At 37.6% G+C, this 22,333-nt stretch overlaps 1 pseudogene; it reads right to left on the bottom strand.

Annotated features, from left to right (window-relative positions):
- Window positions 1-1,413: 1,413 nt before the first annotated feature.
- LOC114217582 (selenoprotein K-like) lies at window positions 1,414-7,863 on the bottom strand (annotated as a pseudogene).
- Window positions 7,864-22,333: the final 14,470 nt, after the last annotated feature.

A 22,333-nucleotide genomic window follows, 5' to 3' on the forward strand; every position in this document is an offset into this window, starting at 1 on the left:
TTGTCAAGGCCACAAAACCCATTAGTGACGGAGTATTTATTGGAAGTCCCATTCTCTAACTTCTAGTTGAATCAACTTGTACTTTACTTTTATTTCCAACTGCGTAGCATTGCATAAGAAAAACCATAGCTAAAGTAAGCACCTTTCTTTGGGGTTAAAATCTTTTGCTCTTGCTATGTGTTTCCACGTGGAGGGAGTCCCACTGAGCAGCAGGCCTTGCTTTTTTCTTTTTTGTCCTCGTTCCCAGGGGAGGACGAGGATCCAAGTACTGGTTGGGAGCAGGAATGGCTGGGATGATCCTGGCTCTTCCTTTCCCTCTCTTTGGAGCCTGTGTGTGCTCTGGTGCGGCAGGCCTTGTGGGGAACACTGTGCTTCTGCAGTGAGGTCTGCTGTTTTCTAGACCTGCCCGTGACAGGGTAGGCAGGTTTCCATCAGGCCACTTGGTTCACTGACTTCCAACCTAGCCTATAACAGTAATTAAGATAATTTCACACCCATCTCTTGACCCTTTCTCCAGCTCCAATTTATTCCAAAACCTGCATGGGGGAAAAGGGGATTTTATTTACTAAGTTGTCTAAAATCCAGTGACTTTGACCTGGCATAGTCTAAACTTTCTTTCAGCCTACACCAAGTAATATTTATATTAAAAAGTTATTGTTAAAGACACTACTATGTAAGCAATATATATGAAGGAAACTTGTATAAGACCTCGCATCTAAAATCAAGTAACTTGCTCTCTAGCAGAGGAAAGAATCGCTCTTTCCACTTAGCATTACTCCACTCCTTCCTTTCCTTTCCTTTTCTTTTTTCTTTTCTTTTCTTTTCTTTTCTCTTCTTTTCTTTTCTTTCTTTTTCTTTCTTTCTTTCTTCTTTTCTGAATACACAACCTTTATTTGTCTTCAAATTTGGAGAGTTTTAATTATACAAAAATGGCAGGTCAAGTTTTGTAACCTAAAAATATTTACTTATTAAAACTGTTTTAGGGGCGCCTGGGTGGCTCAGTTATTAAGCATCTGCCTTTGGCTCAGGTCAGATCCCGGGATCCTGGGATCAAGCCCCACGTCGGGCTCTCTGCTCGCGGGAAGTCTGCTTCTCCCTCTCCCACTCCCCCTGCTTGTGTTCCCTCTCTCGCTGTGTCTCTCTCTGTCAAATAAATAAAATCTTAAAAAAACCCTATTTTAATACTTTAACAAACTACACAAACGTGCATTTATAGAACTGCATGTCAGTCATGACAGATCCCTGGGAAGGGAATTCCCAGCATGACCTCACTTGTCTGTGAGGACACAGAGCAATCCTTATTTAGGCGTACACATTCGATTCCTTGGCCAGCATGGTCAGCCCTCTACTTCTTGATGGTTTCCTTCTGGTATGAGTGTGCATGTCCAGTTGTCTACTTCTTAGAGCAGATACTTACCTTCCTCATCCACCAGTCACTGGAGGAGGACTGGGGCCATGCAGATAATTAACTGGACCCATTCTTCTGGGGTGTTTCCTGGTAGCCCTCTTCTATCATCGTATCTAGAATCAGAGTAGTTTTCACATTTTGCTGAAGCAGCGTCTTGAAAAACCCAACCATGAACTCAGCTACTCCCCAGAAGAAATCTGTTATCGGAGATAACAAAGATAATTTCTATGGGGACTGACTCTGGCTGTCCAAGACTTGTCCATTCGAGTTGTAAACCAACTTGCCCCTTGTTCCCTGCCTCCAGAGCGACTGAGCCACCCTGTCTAGTTTTGATTCCTGACTCTTTTCTCTCCAACAGAGCTAGGTGTTAACCTGGATATGCTAATTACCAGCTACATGGACTGGGCTAGGTGGTGACTTTTTTCTGAGCCTCAGTTCCTTCATCTGTAAGTGGTGATGATAATTGTACTTGAGGGAATTGTACTACACCTAGAATACCTAGCATGCCACATCATTTACTATTAATATTATTTTGAGACTATTGTTTTCATTAGATTCCATTGCTACTTCCTGAAATAGTCCTAGGCATTCCTCTATTCTGTTCATATTGTACTTGATGTATCACTTCTTTATTTCCGCAGTATACTTTGTTTGTTTACACATTTGTGTTCTTCGATGGATTTTAAGTTAGTCAAGAAGAATAAATATTAGGTTTTACATCTCTGTATCCCCAGCTTCCAACTAGAACCCGGCACATAATATCAGTTCAGTAAATGTTTGAAGAATGACTAAATGAACGGGGAAAGATAATAAATGAATGAATTATAATTTAAGTAGTTATGTGAAACAAATGTTATAAGCTGTTGTCGTATGGGAGGACTTCTTTTCAAATGGGGAGGAACAAGGATATTATTGTAGAGCCAGGAAATGGGACATGTTATAAAATTTCATAGTTGGGTTTTCAGAAAAAAAGATTTTTTTTTGAGAGAGAGAGAGAGAGTGCACACATGAGCAGGGGGGAGGTGTGTGGGAGGCTCAGAGGAAGAGGGAGAGAGAGAATCTTAAGTAGGCTCCATGCCAGGCACAGAGCCCCTTACAAGGCTCAATCTCATGACCCCTGAGATCATGACCTGAGCCTAAATCAAGAGTCAGACGCTTAACTGCCTGAGCCACACAGGCGTGACCCCAGAAATTTTTTTTAATAGGCTAAGAGAAACATGCTAGTCTAAGTGAAAAGTATATCTGAAGTCCAGAGTAAATAAAGTGCTAGCCTATTCAAGGCATGGGGAGCAACCCAGACCTTAGAGCTGATGTTAGAAAAATGTGGGAGATGAAAAGAGGTCAGTGAGAAACAAGCTGTGGTAGACTTTGCCCAAACAAGACACTTCTACTTAGTTTGTTAACAATGAGGAATCTCTAGAAGATTTGAGTGGAAGAGCCATGATAATGGGACTATCCTGCTCACAGTGTGTCAAATAGATTGGCTTGGGAAGGATGTCGAATTAGTGATACAGACTATGAGGAGGTGTGAACCTGAACTACAGACGTCGAAACAAAAAGGAAAAAATGAATGCAACATACACATTGGAAGTAACAGTAGAATCCTCCTCAAAACCACATGAAAGCAGACCTTGAAAATCTCATTCCAATAGATGAGACAAAATGGTGACAGGCAACTGCTTCCTCCTGAGCTCTTCACCAGAGACCTTGGCTGTATACACAGTCAAGAGTGAAAGTCAGACTTCGCTGAAATAGAGGTATAATGTAAATATTTTAAGTTGCCCTTAGGTCTTGAAAATCTCCTTCCTCCCTTTGTTCTTTCCACCAACACTTTATTCCAACATTTTTCATTCTGAGGTTTATAGCTTTCTTCTATCTCTAGATTTTTGAGCTCAACTGTGTTGACTGCAGTATATACCCAGCAAACAGTTCTGCTGAGTATTTCTGTTTATTCCTGCTAATGCCTTAAAGATCAGGACTGAGCAGTTTATTCTTCTAAAACATTTACCAGGCTTTCTTGCAGCCACCTTCTTATTTGCCCATGTCCCTCGATTTCCCCCTTAAACTAGAATTAACATAGTGAAGAATAAAATATTATCTGATATTTATGTGATGTGTTTTCCCAAGAAGCTCACAGATCTTTTCCAGCTATATCTTACTGAGAACAGGAAAAGAATGAAAATATTTCTGCATTTGAGAAAACAGATAGGCAGGCAGGAAAAAAAAATGCCACAAGGGTTTGTGGAGAATCTGCCACAGAGCCAGAAAAAAAGAACGCACTTTCTTGACTCTTGGACCATAGACTGTAGCTTCAGTAAAAATAGATGAAGATGATCATTACTGCATGGCCTTGGGGGGATGAAGAAGGCTCACTGCTCTGACTGGAAAGTGATGTCCTTGAAAGAGAAGGATCATGATCATAAATATAAAATGGATATGAAACAGGAGCCTCTCCTTTGGCAAGTCTCTAAAGATAGCTTCTACCTTTCCTCAAAGACCAAATTCCCAGAATCACATTTCTCCTAAGTTTACAGAAAGGAACAAACTACTGTGTGTCCCACTCTGAAGGGCAATAATATTCTGATTGCAGTAGTATGTATTTCTAAGGTGGTATACACCTACAGCTCACTGCAGTCCTTGATACTTTAAAACTGGTACATTCTCCCTTTTGACAAGGGGAAAATTATGTAGCAAATTCGGAAAATAAACCCAATTAAGCCTCTAAAATTTTGTCCTTTCCCTCAGTTGTTTAATTCAAATCTAACAAAATATGTGAGTACATAATCTGGACAAATGCAATTTATTGAGCCCATATTGTTCATTGTGCCTATGTGATATCTATTGCCCAGATGTGCAGACATGCATGAAAATGTAGACTGTACTCCTACGCACCCCTTGAGTACCCAAACTTCGCAATATATTGCCTTCCAAGTTAAGGAGGTCTTAAGCTTGAGACTTAGGTAAGATAACAAAGGAATTGAGAATCGATACACAAGACGATGACCAATTGGAGTGAAATCTATGTAGCTTTTTATGCAGTTAACTCGAACAAGTTAAATCTGTAAACTATAAATAAAAAATAGCAGAGTTCTGGTTTTAACTTCTTACTGATCTTTACTAAGAACTGATGAAACTTTTGTTGAATGTGACTAAGAGAATTGCCTCTGTTCTATCCAGATTTCTCTCCTTTCCTTTTTTATAGCTTCTATTCATCTTCCGTGAATTCTGTTCTCATCTAATCCCACACTGGTTGGTGAGAAATGACTCTTCCTAATGTGAAGATCTTTATTATTAATTGTTGCTATTATTCATTATCAATCTACAAGGACTCAAAGTTCACACTTGAACTGTACTTACATAGTTCCAGCTATTTTTGTTACTGGCCTTTCATGATGATTTTCTTCCTTATACTGTGATAATGCCTGCATGTTATGTGAGGTTGTCAACAATTTGTATTGATCTTGTAGAATTATTATCTATTAGAGTAACTCCACCAAATTTTGGCGCTGTCTTGTTTATCTTGAGAGTGTGAGGTGAGTTTTATCTGGCTCCGATTTTGTCAATAAGAGTGAATTACTGAATTCTACCACCCAACAGAAGGCCACTTCCCACATCTCGCTAGTAACACCATCAGACAGAATCGCTGGCTGCAAAAGCCTAGGATTTAGTTAGCCTAAAAACCACAAATACGTAGAATATATATATATATATATATACACACACCCTCTTACTTTGGTTTTGGTCAGCCTTAAACACCTCTTTATTTTGTTAGGAACATGTTTTTCCTTATTTTATGATAACTATTATCTATATGAATAAAACTGTGTTGAGAAAAATAATCAGATGCACATGTGCAGTATGCAGTTTGTTAAAAGAAGTCACCTGAAAAAAGTAAAATGAAACAGAAGTGAGAGTTTGAGTCTGCACTCAACTTTTTTTTTTTTTTTTGCCCTCAAGACTTTAAGGTTTTACATGAAAAATAATTTATTTTCTGTATTTTCCTATCACATGTTCATGGCAGGCCAAACATTTTTCTTTTTCATAAGGATCGTCACAGCAGCTTCTAGAAATTTCTTCCTAACCCTTCAGATAAAATGGTTAAATTTATCTTGAATGGCTCTAGTGAGGCCTTGCTGAAAATAAGGTGCTACATCAGATGACCTCTAAAAACTTACTACACATGATCATTTTAAAATTTGCATTGTAAAGTGATTTTATATGATATAATGTAATATCAATCTCAGATCAATTAAATCTTTATATCCAGCATTAATTTTTGCTGCATAACAAATTACTCCAGGGAAAATAATAAATTCTATTTATACTTTCTGCGGGTCAAGAAGGAATGGTTTGCTGGGTGATTCTGTCTCAGGGTCTCATGAAATTGCAATCAGATTTTTGGTTAGGGATGTCTGCTTCTAAGATGGCTCTCTCAAATGGCTGGCAAGTTGGTGCTAGCTGCTACCAGGAAGCCTCAGTTCCTTACCATACAGACCTCTCCATTGGATTGCTCGAGTGTTCTCATACCATGGTGGCTGGCTTCCCCCAGAGCAAGTGATCCAAGGGAACATGGTGGAGCTGCTGATGTTTTTTATAACCAGTCTGGGAAGTTCATCATTTCCACCATATTCTTTTGCATTGTATGTACAGTGTAGGAGGGAACTAGACAAAGGCATTTATTTTGAGTCCTGGAGATAAATAAACCTATCTAGAAGACTGTATGTGTTACCGGTTTGCTTGGTTCTTGTCCCAGATGCAGCACAGAACTGGAGACGCAAGACCAGAACGGGGAGATAGAGTTTATTGAGACGATAACTATAGTACACTTTCAAGAGTGAAACTGGAGCATCGCCAGAGCAAGAGAGACAAAGGCACCAAGAAGCTCTAGCTGCATCCTTTTAAGCCTGCTCTGCTTAAGCCTGTACCTGTAAATTTGGCTTTGATTGACATTTTTGATAGACGAAAGTGGCTATGTAACATTTTGGCGTCTGCCCACGTGCCTACCCATGTTGCATTGTTAGAATTGTATTTATGTAGTACATATTTATGGGCTCTTAATGGGTTGTGTTGTGACTTTAAGATAACCTAAGGGCAAATTGCTACTTTCGTGCACATGCCCAGCTCTTGGAGGTCCCCTTGTGCCTTTTTTTTTTTATTATGTTCAGTTAGCCAGCATATAGTACATCATAAGTTTTTGATGTAGTGTTCAGTGGATTCATTAGTTGCATATATGAGCCAGCTTGGTGGCTCAGCCTTTCCTGTTCTGTTAGCCCTTAGAGGTGGCTCTGAAGGTGTGCCTGTTAACCCTGGGGGTGAGGGAGGTGGCTTCGAGGGGTGGCCAGCATCTGTTTCATCCCTCCTCACTCAAGTCTAACTAACCGCCTAACATATGTATATGTGTATGTCCCATATATATTTAGCACATCTGTTAAATTTTTCAAGTTGAAATTATTGAAAATATGGTAAAGTCTTTTCCCTGTATTATGAGGATTCACTTCTTGTGGCTGGATACAATTCTTGTTTAAAATTAAAGCATCCTAGTTTTTATTCTTCTTTGTATACCATGACCACATAAATTAGAAGATTACCTTCACTAACATCATCTTAATTTCTAGATTTGAGTCTAAAGATTAATCCAAATGACCACTTTGTTTCAACCTGGAATATAATTTGTCAGTAAAATTAGTTATTTTAGCCTAGAAGGTCACTAAATTAAGCAAATGTTAGTGAACTAAGCAGTGCATGTTCTAAAGATGCCTTGTCGACTGTAAAACGTAGCTTAGAAACCCAGAGATTTGGACTCAATAAAATATTTGCTGTGTGCTCTATACAAGTACTTATACAAAACACTTGGGGATAGTGTTCAAAAGCAGATTCTGAGTCAGCAGATCTGGAATAAGGCCTGAGATTCTGCATTTCTAACAAGATCCAAGGTAGTGATGCTGCCATTGTTCCTCTGATGACATGCTAAGTGGCAACATTCTATGCAGTGGAGGTTCCTTTGAAAGAATATTTATTATTACAATACTTGCTTATTATGCAGAATTCAGAACACCCAGAGTTTCCTAATTTAGGTTCACATCCAACTCATTCTAGAGTGGAATAAACATTCTTCCATATGTCTTCCTTAGAAATTTTCAACCACTCTCTGCCCTTAAATAATTCCTTCCAAATAGAATATCCGTTTTAGGATGTAATTTCTTATTTCTAGCCTTACCTTCTGTTTTTAAGGAAGAAGAAAGTTTTCCTGGTGTTAGACATGTGCTAGATCTTTAGTAAATATTTTTGAATAACATAATGGTTTCATGCACTTATTTTTATTTTGATTTAACCCTTACATTTTCTTCTACAGTTGAAATATCTTAGAAGCTAGTTATTACAACATTTTTTTTCTATTACTCTATACTCACCTCTGACTCTTGTATCATTCCTGCCTCTATTCCATGCCACGCCATGGGTCAAACTCTTGTTGAGGTCATTTGTAGTTTTTCAAAATGTCTGAAGCGGTCCTTGCTTTTATACTCTGATTCTCTTTATCCCTACCCTGGCCCTTATGGACATATCTCTTTATAGAACAATTACTGGTAGAATATATTCCATTTTAGGGAATTTGCTTACCTTTAAACACAATTTTAAATCACTTTCTGAACACCTGGTGAGTCAAGATTCTTGATTGCAGGCAACAAAATCTGTCTACCTAAGGGGAAAAAAATGAAGTTTATTGGAAAGATTTGAGCACCTCAAAGAGTCTGAGAGAGAGGGACAATTTGGCCTACATAAAGCTAACTGACTTTTAACTATCCCTATAACTTTGTCATCTATTGAGAAATCAAATCTCCCAACTAGCAAAAGTTCAGTCATATATTTGCCTTTCTCATTATACCTTGGCCAGGAGAGGGCCTGGGTGGATAGACAGTCCCCTCTATCAAGTCTACCGCCAGGGAGAAGTGCCCTCAGATAGGGAAATCAAGATGTTAACAGGAGAGTGAGAACACTTGAAGCTGGATCCAAAAAATGTACAATATCCACTATTCTCAGGTTTGGTGGCCCTAGAAATGGCAGACTTGTGCTATTATCCAGAGTCCACACTTTACACCAGGAAAAAAACTTTTGGGCAACAGTGACCTAAGATATCTTATTTCTCTCAGCTTGTTACCTCTCTGGGTTATACTTTCCCTGAAGACAGAACAGGAGAAGGAACATCTCAGATTTAAAAAGAGAGGTGCTACAGTGCCCTCACTTCCCATAAGAATCTTCTACAGCACCCAGAGGAGGTCACAATCTCTAAATCATTTCTCACTGAAAATGCTGTCCTACTATGAAGAGAGAAATTTGAGTAACTGGGATAGTAGAAAATATTTTAAATTTTTATCTCATTTTTTAAATCTGGAAGCAACTCTATAAGCGACGTATTTGTTGTCTCCCCAAATCACGTAGCTTAAGCCTAAATGCTAAATGTTCAAATCCTAGGGTTAATGTGAACTCAGAAAATGTGTGCTCATTTTGTCCTACAGTCACACTGTCACCTAGTGGTTTCTCACCCAGAAAATTTGAGCAAAAAAGCTATGGCTTATTTGGATATTTTATTCTCTCACATATACAAAACAGCTAAAGGACTATTTGTCTTTTAATATCTAAAAAAATGTTTTATATCTTTAACTTCTATTGGTTTGGATGCCGTTGTAACTACCTCATAAATCTTTTTTTTTTTTATTGGAGCACATGGTTTCCTCTCTCAGACACAGAGCATGAAAAAGAGTAAATCATGGAGAATGCTTTACATTGCAGTGGACTATTGGGTGAATTGACCTGGTTTTCCTACACCTTACCAGAGTGGTTGTATGAACCAACTCCCGTTATAGTGACAGTTTCCTATTTGCTTTAACAAACTACTCAGTTAATCTGTAACCAACAACCTCTGAGTTCTCCTTCCCGACAGGTTCTCTGCTTTCAGTTAGTTGCCTTTCCCTGCTCCTTTCTCCAAAAGAAATAAAGGCACTTCAAGTGCCTCGCATACAGTGGATTCTTTGTACCATTTGTTTCTCTAATGATTACTACTGAGCAAGAATTATAGGACCTTTAAAATGTAAGTCAAAAATATTGGTCCTCAATATCTTATTTGTTACAGAGTACAGGCCCCAGGCAAAATTGTGAGGTCAGTGAAGGCGAATATTGGTAAGTCTTCCAGTCCGGCCACAAGTCTTGCTTTGTGCCCTCAAAGTTTCTTCTGAGACACAGCTGGCATTTCTTGCCCCAGCCTCTCCTCCTCTTTCTCTTGTGCTCCCAAGGACATGGAAGAGGACCTATCCTGAATTTCATCCTCTAAAAGAGCAAGTGGTTAACAAGCTAATCCAAAGAACTCATCTAAATGAGAAACTGCTCGAGAAAAATATTGGCAGAAAGGATGCAGATTTTAACCAAGTATTTTGGGGAGCCTAGCGCATCACTACCAATGGTGAGTTGGTGGAACATAAGGCTTCATTAAAACACAAGCACAGTTGATTCATGGTTGTTAGTCTTTGTTGTTTGTAAACATTGCCATCATTTCATTGTTGTTATACTGCAGTTTCTATTTCCTCTCTGCAAACTTCCACATAAAATGTTGGTTTGAATTTATAGAAAAGAAAAATACTAAGTTGTGATATAGAAATCAAAAGAAATGATGAGAGTTCTTTCAAGATTAGGCTACACAATTGAAATAAAAGTGGTCCTTGGCTAAATATCATACTTCTAGACTGAGAGAATAATTAGAATCGGCATTTTTCTACAAATGACTCGAGGATCTTGTCTCACTCTTGATAGTTCTTACCAAACCCACATGAAAAGCCCTTTTGATTTTGGAAATGCTAGATTCTGTCTTTAATATGAATTAGAAGCCTCCTTCTTCCTTTTGTGTTTAAAATAAGGATCTGGGAAGCATCTGTGCGATGCTCAGCATTTTAAAGTAGTTTGTAGAACTTCCAGGCTTACTGGGAAAATCCGAACATACCTTATTATAGTGAATTCTAAATCAACTTTAAAAATAGATCACCAGCATATTTACCTATAACTTGTTGTAATATTCATGGGAATCAATGTACCTACGGGATGATTGCCTGAGGATCTGGTATACTTTTATACACATCTTTCTGATAATTAGAAGAAACTCTTTTCATGTAACTCAACAACTGAGAAAAATGTCAATAGCTGACAAAGAACACACAACAGGGCTCATAAACTCTATTTTCCAGTAATGTTTATGTTCTTAGTGGAATCCTAGAAGACATTCACAGTTGTGGGGAATGTCATAAATGTAACAGGGGATTGGTTAGGAACCCTTAATTTCAAAGTTTTATGGTATCTTCGCAAACACTGAAAACATAACAGAAGTCCTACCCACTCTGAGTTGACCGAGCTGTGGAAGAAAAGATGAACATTACAGGATTCAGAAACTTTCCTTGGGGAGAAAAGTTGTTCACTGTGAATATAAGTTAACCAAGTGCATATCGTGGAGATCTCTCGATTGGATGCAGGGCCACCAAATGTGGGGCAAACCAATCTGGTGGAAGTCAGTGGTGTGAGCAGTGAAAGAATTCACCCAAAGCAGAACAAAAGAGATAGAAGTTTCTTGAACACACTGCAAAGGAGAGGTGGGGAGTACAGCAAAGGAGGGACTGTCTGCCACGAGGTAGTGGTAAGGGGCCACAGTTAGAGGGCAGAGTGAGGAGGTATGGGAATGTATTGAATTTTCCCTTTTTGGTAATTTTAGGAACTGTGACTGGTTGTAATTGGTCAGTTAGGGCCTGTGGCTATTTCGAGGTAGGTTGCTTTATGAGCCTGTTCGCATTCATCTCGGTGGATGTGTGGGCCCTTTTACCTTACTCAGGTTTCCATTGCTCGAGACTGTTGCCTGAAATTTCCCTCTACTCATGTCATGTGAACATTTTCAAAAGTAGCATTATTTATAGAAAAAGTGTATTTAAATGGATAATTAAGGAGATCACTTTTGCCCAGTGCCATGTCTAATAGCACATGCATACACAAAACTCACAGACCCACAAAAGTCATAAATTCTCACTGGTCTTTTAGGATAAAGCTCTCCCGAGATCTCAGGGAAAAAATACAAAAATATCAATCTCATACATAAGTATGCCAATCATTCAGGTATTCTGAGTTTTGGAGAGAATATTAATATCTTCTCTTAGTTGTTGAATATTTTAAAAATGATGAATCCCACATATCAGCTAGGAGAAATGTTGACTTTTTTCAATTATAATCAAATAAAATATCCAGTGAGTTATGGTGGTAAGAGTAGTCTTACACTTCAAAAAAATTCAGAAATGTGACACATGATTACTTTGTAGGAATCACATTAAGGCAAATGGTAAGATGCTATCTGCCTGATGTGGTACGAATGGAAATACGTACCACAAGTTCAAGTTGACCCTTGAATGATGCGGGGTTAGGGGTACCAAGCCCCTGCATGGTGGAAAATCTGCATAGAACTTTGAACTCCCCCCAAACTTAGCTACTGATAGCCTTCTGTTGACTGGAAGCCTGACCAATAACAGAAAGTTAACACACATTTTGTATGTTATATGTGTTATTTACTGTATCCCAACAATAAAGTAAGCTAGAGAAAAGAAAATGTCAAGAAAATCATAAGGAAGAGAAAATACGCTGTACTGTACTATCTTTATGGGGAAAATCCATGTATAAGAGGACCCAGGTGGTTCAAACCTGAGTTGTTCAAGTGTCAACTATATTTAGAATATGCTTGCCTGAGTTCATTGTGAGTTAGACAAAGGCAGTGATGTCACACCCCTCTATTTGGCGCTGTAAACCATGGGCAGCAGGGAAGATGTGAGACCAAATTAACCAACATGAAGTTTGCTAATGGGTTGCAGAGACCTTCCCTCTATGAGAACCAAGGAAATGGAGACCTGTAACGGCTAGTGTGTGTTGTTGATTGGGTGCCAGAGACTACATGTCACAAACACAGGATCAATATAGATTTTATAGCATGTACCTACCTACTTGCGGAGGAACAGTGATACTGTGTCTACTTTATCTTTTATTTGATCTTATTTATGTAAAATGTGTGTGTTTTCTAAATATGAAGACACTGAATGTTAAACGGTTTCCAAATAGTAACACCCTTAAGACAGGGGTGTATGCTTCAATAATGTGCCCCATATAATTACTGCCAAATTGCATCAACCCAGAGAACTTCAGTGCTCTGCCTTGAATATGACACAGTGCAGGTTGGGTTATCACTATTCTGATTATGACTGAAATTAGAGCCTTACTATAAATCAGCACAACATGCTCTCTTATCAGTTGGGGTCCAGTCAGAAACCACTGTTATTTAACAGAAAGAATTTAATATGAATAATTTTGAACTACGTATTGAAGACTGAAAGACAAGAAAACACTAATGTATTATGACAGTGGAAGCTATACAGGAAACAGCTACACCCTTTAGGGGTGGACAGAAGAGCAGTTTGCTGAATTCCAGCCCTCGTATCCCAGTGGATATAAAACTGAGAAACACTACTTTCGTAACCAGTATGTTGCCTTTTAACATAAGAGCCTTAGGTCTCTTATATTAATATGTAGACCCACATGCTCTGATTGATTTCTCTGAGAAGAAACAAAAGAGCCTCCTTGATATTATCACTCTATTCCCTGGAAACATTAAGGCATGGTTGACATCTTACTTGGTGCTATTTTTATCCTTTGCACAGCGCATATAGTCTTTTTTTTTTTTTTTTAAAGATTTTATTTACTTATTTGATAGACAGAGACAGCGAGAGAGGGAACACAAGCAGGGGGAGTGGGAGAGGGAGAAGCGGGCCTCCCGCTGAGCAGGGAGCCCGATGCGGGACTCGATCCCAGGACCCTGGGACCACGACCTGAGCCGAAGGCAGACGCTTAACGACTGAGCCACCCAGGCGCCCCCAGCGCATATAGTCTTAACAAATATTAGTCAAATGAATGAATGTATAAAAGTGTTCTCTCAATATAACTCTGACTCCTTAATTCTCTTTAAACAATGAATTTTTCATCTTCTTTGATCACCAAACTAGAATATAAATATTTATACCATAAAAATTATACCACCACAGAAATATGAATTCCAAATATTAGAAGCACTTGTGCTTCATTAAGGCAGTTCATATAGATTTTGCTTATTTCTCTTTGAAACTCCAGAGGGATGCAGGAAAGAAATTTAAACTGTCCTCTTTTGATAGTCTCTTAGATTGCATCTATCTTTCTGAAACCCCAGTGATGCTTCAAGCTATTGTTTGGATTCTCTGTTTTGCACAAAAGTTAGAGGTGTGCTATTCAACCTTCATATGAAAGAAATGAAAAATTATCTTCTCTTTTTTATTTCTGGTTCCTCTCTTGTCACTTCATTCTCAATCTCCCTTGGGTGCTGTAGTCCTCTCTGGGTACAAGGTGCTTGATCAAGTGCAGAAAATGAGTTCTGTTGGAGAGAGGGTTCTATTAAAGTATCTTTGAAAAAAAAAAAAAGACCTGATGTCTACACAATTTCATTCACTTTACCGGTTTTCTCTTTGGTTTATAACGTTCATTGTGCCATCCCTGAATATTTATTCTCTTCCAGAAGCACATGAGACAAACTTGGGTATGAACTAAGAGAGAACTGGCTCGATGGAGCAGTGGCCTTTAAAACCCTTTTCTCAAAACATTTGAAAGAGTGATGGAAAAATCCATTGTTTTCCTGGTGATTACCCAAGTTGTCCAAGTCTTTCTCAGACATATGTGAGGATATTACTTTGTAGACACTTCAGGAGCTGGAATCTTTTTGCAGGAAATCTCATTAGAAAAACGATTCAGCTCTGAAGAAAAATATGTATAAACACATTTTAATGGATTATGTAGTCAATCTAACTTTTAAACACAGTCCTCCATTTCATTTTACAAACCATATGTGTTACTGCTTTTCCTGACATTAATTGTATTATTAAGAGATTATGGAGGAATGTTTTTGCCATTTGTTAGTGACCTTTGGGGGGTTAATCAGAAGTAACCTTGAACAATAAAGACTAATTCCTGTTCAGCAGGCTGTTGACAATATGAGAAAAAGGAAGGTCAGAGTGTTGATGGTATAATCCGCTGGGCAGTCCCTTGATTTTTCCCTTTAGATTAGTCCCTTTAGATTTGTTTTATACCAAATACTATGCCCTTGGAATTAGGAAGGAACAATAAAAATTTAGCTGTAAAATGTAAAGCTGATTCTGCATCAGTGCAATTCTGCGTAGTCCAGGATGTGTTAGTAGCATTCCTGTCCTGTCCCCAAATAGATCCCAGTTGCACCTCCCAAGTTGTGACACCAGAAATGAATCCCAAGGAACAAACGGCCCCAGTTGAGAACCACTGCCTTAGGTCTTGACTGTTTCCTTTCTAGTCTTTCTGTTTTTCTTGTCCCCCCCTTTCGGGGCCCATGACAGTGTATAGGGACCAGATGATTTTTCTCAGTTATTAGGTTGCTTACTCTAGAAGATTGCCCTACTGTTAATCACAAGGCAAGAACTAGTTTAGACTGTGAGATAGCTCTTGATGGGAAGGATGATTATCTAGTTATTTAAATTATGCTAGCCTTTTATATGGGTGATATTAAGGATGCACTATATTACAAACATCTGGCACTTAAAGAGGTTTTTTCCCAAAAATGGTGATAGTGAAATCATTCAGTAAGATTGAATGGTGTGAATTTTCACTATAATCTTTTATTTTTGTAAAATTAACACTGTATTAATGATTGTCTTTCATCCCATTTACTACATAATAATTTACTATATAATGTAACATATAATTTATTTAAAAAAATATTTTGTGGATCACTGCCTTTATTTCATCTTTACTATGAACTTTGAATAGAAGTGCAGAACACAATCTAATATGTAGAAAAATAAAATTTTGGCAAAACAAATCTGTTTAGGGAAATTAAATTGTACACTAGTATTTTCCATATGTGCTTAGCAGTTAAATATGTTACAGATAACATTGTAAGATGTCAGTTCCTGGTTATAGAAAAATTTTTTTAACTTCCTGAAATTTACACTGCATGTTGAAATGATACCAAGGGAAATTGAAATTTTTGTTATTAGTAAGGAAGCCCAATTTGCTAAAATAACATTAATATCATTCACCTCAGATTTTAATTAACAAATTAAACACCTTTGAGTTCAACAAATGCCCTTGATAATGAAAAATTAAGAAGCTATTTGGACAGGGCGCCTAGGTGGCTCAGTTGGTTAAGCCACTGCCTTCAGCTCAAGTCATGATCCTGGAGTCCCAGGATTGAGTCCCACATCGGGCTCCCTGCTCGGCAGGGAGTCAGCTTCTCCCTCTGACCCTCTTCCCTCTTGTGCTTTCTATCTCTCATTCTCTCTCTCTCTCAAATAAATAAATAAAATCTTAAAAAAAAGTTATTTGGACAAAAATAATCTATGTAAAAAGGGGGGTGGGGACCAAAAGATTCTTTAATATGCTTATATAATTCAAATCAAAATTTTCATGAATTTAAGAGGAGTGAAGATATATCAACACTAAAATAGAAAATAGTTTTCATTTGAGTGTTCAAATGCTTACAAATGTTATTTCAAAAATAGGAATATCAGCAATAAATGATTATAAAAATGACAATGAGCCCTGCAAAACCCTGATGTACTTTCAGAATTGTACTCAGGACAATTGCCTGCCTTTGAATCAGAACCTTAAAAGAGATCATTAGAAGTATCACTGGACACATAAGCCCAGTCATTTATGAACAGCATTTCCAGTATTCTAGACCATCAGAGTTCTAACTAAGAAATGAGAAAATAATTAGGTAAAAAGAGATAAGCTCTTATCATGACCAGCAAAAGAAAATTTAATGTAGAGAAGAAATGAGGAAATATTACTACAAGATAATTAGTACCATTTTATTAGAAAGATACACAATCTTTAATAATCAGAAGCTCATTAATCTTCACATAAATAGTTAACAGTTGATGAACACAACTGTGACCCAAACTTGAGCATGGAAACTTTAGGTCTCTGATTTTGTCACTGTATAAAATAAAATAAATTTGAACTCTACAAGCAATATGTTTATTGCAGGTAACAAAAACTTGGGGTTTCTTATATTGAAGAGAAATATAAACAAATTTTATGAAAATGCTAACCCAAATAAGTGTGTGTAAATTGTTTCCTGTTTCTATAACCAAATCTTTTTAAAACAAGGGCCATAACTTTCAATAAGTAAGTTCATTTATAAATCAGGAAAACGTGGCAGGCAAGATGTAGCTAGACTTCATCAAGGCATACCACAACACATAACACATAATACTTGTCAGAGTCTTTAAAAAATACATTAGTAATTGAGTCATCATAAGATGTTGATTAATTAATGATAGCTTTGATGCAGTTATCAGATATCATACAACAATACCTAACCCTGGCCTATTTTACATCCTTTTATATCCTAACATTTATATCAAAAATTTATGTGAAAACCTTGAGTGTGTGTTTTGCAAGTGTACCAATGACATGAACCCAGGATTGACAGCAAAAACGGTGATGCCAAAATCTGGATTCAAAAGAATAGCAAAATAAAATAAGCAAAATGAAGCAATACAAAATTTGACAGGGATTATTGCAGGCCTTGAATGGTAATGCAAGCACAAAACTTAGATCAAAGGAGAATGGGGAGAATTGGCTTTGAGGCAGCATGCGTGGGAAAGAATTAGAGAATTGGCTGACTGCAAATGCAATATGACTCAACTGTGTGATTTATTTGCCAAGGAACTAATGTGATCTGAAGGTGTATTCATGATGACATTTCTAATACTATAATATCTAGAATGACATTGATGATAATATTTCTTTGCTTGCAATCACTTAGGCTCTACCAGGATTATTTTGAAAGCTGGGAGAGTGGTAGAGGGAACTTGATAGCATGTCATTTAAGGAACGGTTGAAGAAACCCATCACGCCAGGGGAAATAGGATTGCTGCCCTCAGGTATCTGAGGAGATGTTTTGTGGAAGAAGGATTTGATTTTTTTCTATGTAGGTAACTCCCAAAGTAGGCCCACTAGCTACAAGTTACTCCACCTAATTTCAGTCTGATTTCCTGCTCAATAAACTATAAGCCTAGGCTTCTCAAGCAGATGAAAATCTAGACAAACATTAACAAGGAATTGGTACAACTCTTCTATTTTTAGTCTCCTTAGTAGCTTTGCCACCTTGTCACCTTGTAGAGAAATCCTTTAGGAGTGAGTGATCTGGGACAGTTTACAGTACTATTCTATTTCTATCTGTTACTCGAGGCACAGGAATCCATTATAGACCAAACTGTGTTAGGTCAATGTAAAACATCAGTTCCTACTGCTAGCTAACCTTTCATGCATGTACCTTAAGACTGTCATAAGCCTCAGAGTTATTACGAATGGACTACTGACAAATCAGTTAACAGATTCTGGTGGAGAGAAGTCTGAGGTTCTTACTTGCCTTTTTATTTTCCTTAATAATTTGATATAATTTTGGAAGGAATAGCTAGATGCCCTTCCTTTTCAACAGATAATAGAAAAACTCCATTTTCTCAAAAATACATGACCTTGTTTTGTTAAGGAATCCCTTTGAGAGAATTTATATTGCTGTTTTAATACAGATAGCAAGAGGAACTATAGGTTAACTGTTGTAGAATAATGCTGTCATTTTTAGTAGATACCTCTCAGCTTTTAACTATTTTATAGCTGACAGTTCTATACAAGTCTCAACCACATATGTGTACTTTGAAGGAACTGAAGTACACAAAGAAGAAAGTAGTTTATCTTTGAATACACTGAAATTCTATCATTCCCCCTTTTATTCCTCTAATAACAAAGCTTTCCATGTTTGTTTTTCTTTGGTGTGGCAAGTATTTTTCTTCGTCCTGGTTTTCCTTAATAGTCCCCTATAGTACTAGATCACAAATTCCGTATCAGGGCAAAGATGAAAGGACTTTATGAGCTCATCTTTGTCTCCCCATAATGTCCCCAAATAAATAGCCATTAAACATTTACTGAGTAAAAGGAGCTTTAATGTAAATAACTGGTATCGGGAAAAATGTTCAAACCACAATTTTAGATGGGAATTTAAGTTTAACCTGCAAAGTACAACTTATTTCCCCACAAGAGTGACAAAATGAGAAGAAACAATAAATACCCCAACTCAAAAAAACAGGCAAATCTTGTGGTTTCCTGGAAAGAGTAGAATCAAGCGGCAGATGAAAAGCTGTCTGCCAGAAGTTAACCATTTATCTAAAGCACATTCAGCTCCCTCCAGGCCCACCTGGACTTTATTTTGTGGAAAATTTTAGACTAAAAATTGGGAAAGGAAATCCACAATTACTTTGGTTAGCCTGGCCTCATCAGTGCTGAGCAGCTCTTCCTGCCATAGCTGTTACCCAATGGTTTATACATGGAGCACTCAAAAGAAATTTGTTGTTCATCTGGAGCTTAGGGAAATATACAATAGAGCAACAGATGACAAATACCATAATTGCTGAAGGGTATTACCATTTCTAGTGTGACTAATCAAATCTGGAAGCTTACAATAAAGCAAGCAAGCATTCATTCTGATGAAATAGCATGAACCAAGTAATTGCTTACTTTTTTCAGAGTTCAGTGGAAAGTCAACTGTTAGAACAAAGTGATTTCAGCTTTGTCATTGAACAATAAATGTGCTCAACGAAGCTTGGCTGGCTTTCTGTTATTCTTTTCTCTGCCACCCAGCATCAAACAAAGATCAGCTTCAGGGGACAAGTGGTTTTGTTGGCACTGAGCTGCCATTGTTGGGGAGGGAGAACTTTTCTACTTCAACCAGAATATTTCTGAAATGACTGTTCTTTCATAAGCAATACTCTTCAGGTCCGAAGGTGTGGGTTTGAGACAGATCTCCACCACTTTCAGGTTGTGGACCACTGCAGACAACACTGCCTCTTGAGGCCACACAACAGTGAAGTAGGGAGGATGGTGTCTGTGTTACCTGTCTCACGGGATATCTGTGTGGAATACATCTGATCATGTGAAGGAGCCTGATAAATAGGAAAATCATGGTTATGAATGTTAATAGCCAAGTGCTTGGAGAAAGACCTCAAAGAGGGAGAAATTAATATTCATTTGAATTTCTACTAGGCATCAAAACCATCTCTGAGTGATGTGTGAAGCGTCCGCAGCATATCCCTTTTCTACTCCCTTGAATTTCTGCAGGGAGAATGGCAGGCTTATTTCCATGTTAGATGATGTTGAAAAGTTCAGGTGACGTGACCACCTAATGTATGGTTGACGTGGTCATGTCTCTGTTGGTGGACTGGTGTGTGGCCCGTGGAAAGTGCCGACTGAGGGAAGGAGACGCCACGGCAGGAGTAGCATGGCCTAGAGTAGTTCTAGAGAAGCGGATGAATGCAGACAGTCTAAATCAAGCTTGCCTGGGAGCAAGTTTCCGCCTGCTTCTTCTTGACGGCTCTGTGATTTTAGGCAACATACTATTTTGTGATGCTTCCTGGACTGGAAAAAAAAATACCTTTCTCCTGGAGCAATTATGAGGATTAAATTATTTAAGGGCCATAGTCAGTGCTTTAGGAAAGAAAGCAAATTAAGTTTTTTTTTTTTTGATTAGTAGGGTCACCTGAAAATGTATTAATTTTTTAAGATCATAGAGTCTTCTTTTAGAATAAAGTAAGATAAAAATAAATAATGGGGATCTATCATACCTGGATTTATATTAGTAAAATTTGTCCTTAAGAATCTACATAAAATTCTTTGTATGTATAGTTGGTACCTCAGTTAAGTCTCTATTTTCTTAGAATTTCCGGTCTTTTATCCAAGCTGAATTCCTTTCTTTCAAAGCATATGAATAAATCATTCTTTGATTTTCACAACACCTTTGTTTTAAAGTGCCCCAAAGAGTTTTTAAATAAATGGTTTAAATAGTTTATTCCCAAAACATTGCTTGCTGAGCATAATCATACACACCCACCCCTGAAAGTCTTAACAAATGTTGCTTCTAAATGTCTTTGCTGCATATTAATGCCATTTAGAGATTTCCATTTCTGGGTGAAGTCACATCGAACAGTAGTAGATGGAAATACAAGCTAACTTCTAGTTACTACTTTCCACTAACAAATAAGGCTGCCAGTGGCAGTTACAATGTTTAAGGAGTCTATTTGCTAAAATCAGGGCCTAGGATTTCACTAGAAACCCACGACAAGTAGTTGGTACTTCCAGGAAGCTCGTTTGTGATGCAATACTGAAATGGTTAAGAAATTATGGTTAAGAAACCAAATTTCCTGCTTATTAGAGCATTACTACATATCAAAAGATGAGTGGCCCATTCTTAAAGAAGTAAAAATAATAAAAACATCACAGAAAAAAACTGAAAAAAATGCATACTTTTTTCCTGATATTCAGAGGATAATTGGGCATCTTTCAGTGGCAAGGAGTCACAAATGTATTTATTGTTCAAGAACCTAGCAAGGAGTCCAAGGTCTTTGGTTTACACATGAAGACTTGGACTGGAAGGGGGAGTTTTTTCTGGTTCTCTTAACTGGAGTCATGGCTTTGCTTTCACAGTGTTTGCGTTGTATCCTCTTTGGGAACTGAGGTGGAAGTTAAAGTGTGAGGGGCCAAGGGCTCTGTGATCAGTAAGCTCTGGTTAGGAGATACCTAACGGGGATCTCCACATCCCATCCTCTTGCTATCCATGAGCATGGACAGTACCAGTTTGGGTGCTTATTACCTGTCGTTTGGACTTGGTTTCAATGGTCCTCTCAGCCATTTTGTTGCCCCTGGCAATGTCTACTTTCATTCCACCTTACAGTTGTCATACTGATTCTAAAATGCCTTGTCTGCAAAGGATTTTTCATATCTATGCAGTTTTTTAGAAAGAACTCTTACAGATTGATTCAGTAACTCAGTAGGATAATGATAGGCAAACAATACTGATAGGCAGTTGACAGGCATTTGACAGAGGAGCAATTCAAATGTCCAATGTGTAAAGTGATGCCAACTCCTAGTAGCAGAGCAAAGCAAATAAGGAATGATAAGACACTACTTCTCACTTAACAGATTGGCAAAAACTGGAAAAGAATGATAATAACTATGGGTTACGAGTATATGAGGACACATTGAAGTCCTTCAGTAGATAAATGGTTGAATAAATTCTAGTACATTCATACCATGGGATATTATACAGCCATTAAAAAGACTGACTTAGATCTATACTGACTTAGATCTGACCAGATCTATACCCCTCTATAGAGGGGTTTCTGCAATCTATGAAGTGGGAAAAGCCAAATGAAGAAAATAGTATATGAACTCATTTTTCTCAAATAATGGCAAAAATCATATTTATACATCATTATTAACATGTACACTTTAACATGTGGGAATGAGGGAAGAGACAGGGAAAAGAGCAGATTAATTAAAACAGGAAGAGAGAGTTAAAAATGTTTACACAATAAAAATGTATGATTCAATTTATGTAAAATGTATATATATTTCATGTCTGTGGGGTCATATAAAGAGATGCATGAAAAGATGGACAGCCAAATATTAATGGTGGTATGTCAAGGAGGTAGACATTTTAAAGTTTTTCTCATACTTTCTTGTTTTTTCCTTGTATTTCTTCTGTGTTGTCTTGAATTTTCACAATGAATGTATACTATTTAATTTAAAAAAAAGAATAAACTCTTTTATTTGTGGGGGGAAAAAGGTACACGTCTTATTACTTCACTGCTTAAACCTAAATAGTTGCCTATGACCTACAGGATGAAGCCCATATAAATGTAACATAAGGCTTCTTGTGATTGGACCCCTGACTATTTTTTTCAATTGTATTCCCAATATTCCCCCTTCTCAGCTATCTGAATTACATTTATTTATACCAATTGA

This window comes from Eumetopias jubatus, unplaced genomic scaffold (genome assembly GCF_037043125.1).
Source record: "Eumetopias jubatus isolate StellerSeaLion01/CBP00866 unplaced genomic scaffold, mEumJub1_p1.0 scaffold_5, whole genome shotgun sequence".
NCBI lineage: Eukaryota > Metazoa > Chordata > Mammalia > Carnivora > Otariidae > Eumetopias > Eumetopias jubatus.